The sequence below is a fragment of the Pundamilia nyererei genome, unplaced genomic scaffold, assembly GCF_000239375.1.
Source record: "Pundamilia nyererei isolate P.nyererei 1_Seehausen unplaced genomic scaffold, PunNye1.0 scaffold00212, whole genome shotgun sequence".
Taxonomy (NCBI): Eukaryota; Metazoa; Chordata; class Actinopteri; order Cichliformes; family Cichlidae; genus Pundamilia; species Pundamilia nyererei.
In genome coordinates this window covers 906,983-909,445 of record NW_005187613.1, presented here as the reverse complement: position 1 = coordinate 909,445, position 2,463 = coordinate 906,983, and the positions used below count along the sequence as shown (strand labels likewise).

Here is a 2,463-nt window from a genome sequence, read left to right as displayed (position 1 = left end):
CAGTCAATTGTCCCAGAGGCATATTTCGGTCAAAAACAATAATTTCTGTCTTCTTTCCATTTAAAGTAAGAAAGTTACGTGATAACCAGTCCTTGACATCACTCAGACAGTCAAACAGAGGATGTGGTGAGGATAAAGCATCCCCAGTCAGGTGAAGGTAGATTTGAATATCATCAGCATAACAGCAACACAGTCCCTCTACAGCCTCTTTCACGCTGTGGAAATCTTTAAAATCCTTGTCGCCGGTTGTGATTTTCTGGGTTAGACTCTTGAAAGGGTCAAGATGGAAGGACATGCTTCATTGAACAGCAGGACATAACAACCGCAAAACTCTTGTTTTTCCTTAGTGGTGTACAAACTTTGTCTGAGTATTGTCTAACCATGGTAGTCCTTACCTTGCCTCTGTTTCAGTTTACTTGCTGAAGATTTCTAATGTGTCTCTACCTGTGGCTAGGATGGCCCAGCAGAGTTCTGAGAGAGTGTTTGTTGTAGTGATGGTCAAATGAAGCATTGACGCTTGTATTAAAAATGGTTCATTACTCAAAGCTTTCAATGCTCTCATCTTTGGTGCCACCTAGTGGCCAAAAATATGAAGAGCAGCTTGAATGTACAAATTAAAATGAACCACTTCATTGTGATTGCCCACTCTACCGAGCTGAGCTGTTAGCTTCTGCTTAATATAATGTGACAATTTTGTGTGATTGTAGAATACACTCCACACACAAACTGTTTTATGCTCACAGATGTCACATTTATTTATGGTTCTTTTGTGCAACAACCAACAGTCTGGTCAGCGCCGGTCTCAGCTTTTCCAACCAACTTCGCTCGTCTCACGCCTCACTAAAAAGGGGGAAAAAGACCGTCATCAGTCCAAATGCCACCAGCTTGGTGGTCCGAGCACAGGGTGAATGAGCGCCCCAGGAGGTAATAGCGAAGGGAGTTGACCGCCCACCGGATAGCCAGGCACTCCTTTTCTACAGTGCTGTACCACCTTTCATGCTCCGTCATCTTCTGGCTGATGTAAAGCACGGGCCGGTCTACCCCCCTTACATGCTGGGACAAAACGGCCCCCAGCCCTCTGTTTGAGGCGTCAGTCTGCAGAACAAAAGGGAGGGAAAAGGTAGGAGTGTGGAGCAGCGGTTCCCTACAGAGAGCTCTTTTTACCTGCACAAACACTGCCTGGCACGGCTCCGCCCACTGGACCAGATCTGGACCACCTTGCGGGTGAGATCAGTCAAGGGGCTGATCAAACCCGGATCAGTCAAACCCGGGCATGAAACGGTGGTAGTAACCCGGCAGCCCAAGGAACCGTCTCACCTCATTTTTAGTCATGGGGTGCGGGCAGGATGCAATAGCTGCCGTCTTCTCCACCTGTGGATGCGCATGCCGGCCCCCCGAGTGGTACCCCAGATACTGTCCCTCCCTCCATCCAACCGCACACTTCTTCGGGTTGGCCGTGAGCCCCGCCTGCCTCAGGGACTCCAGGACCACGTCCACCCCCTGCACATGCTCCGCCCAGGTGTCACTATTGATGATCACGTCATCCAGGTAGGCGGCAACATATGCAGGGTGCAGACACAGCACCCGGTCCATGAGGCACTGAAAGGTGGTCGGGGCTCCAAACAAGCCAAATGGAAGCATAATGAACTGGTACAAACCGTACGCAATGGAGAAGGCCATTTTTTCCTTGGACTCGGGAATCTGCCAGTAGCCCTTGGTTAAATCCAGTGGTGTGAAAAAACGGGCCGTGCCTAACCGGTCCAATACTCGTCGACCCGGAGCATGGGATAAGCATCAAAGCGTGACACTTCATTCACCTCGTGATAGTCGACACAGAACCATATAGACCAATCTTTCTTCACCACAAGAACAATGGGGCTACACCAGGCGCTGTGCGACTCTTCTCTCACTCCCAGCAGCTGGATAGTGTAATGGTAAGACTCCACACCTCAGGAGTGGGGGGTCGCAAATTTGATTCCCACCCGGTATCTAGTAAGGGTCCTGACTAGGCCCCCCATGCTAAAAACCAGACCTGGAGTGGTGTGACTATGTCTGCAGCCTGTCCACAGGTCAGGACATAAGCATTTATATATATATATGTTGTACTGTGTATGTGACAAATAAATTTGTCTTATAATTTCGGTTTATTCCCTCTGAACAATTTGCTCAACTCATCTCTCTCCTTCACCAGACTCACCAGAGAAGCGGTTTCAGCCTCTCTCCATGCTTTAAGGAGGTTGAGATGATAAATCCGTCGTTAGAACATGCTGTAGGTATTACAGGTACTGCACTCAGTGGTTTGTATCTAACAGGCTCCAGTTTGTGCATGTAAATGGAGAGTCCTCTTCACACACTGAGGTTAATCATGGAGTTCCACAGGGTTCAGTGCTAGGACCAATTCTGTTTACATTATACATGCTTCCCTTAGGCAGCATCATTAGAAGACATAGCATACATTTACAC

General features: G+C 48.4%; 1 protein-coding gene across 1 annotated transcript in view; it reads left to right on the top strand.

Annotated features, from left to right (window-relative positions):
• The window catches only part of LOC102204060 (dystrophin-like), a 289,784-nt gene that overhangs the window by 365 nt on the left and 286,956 nt on the right, over nt 1-2,463 (top strand). The window lies entirely within an intron of this gene.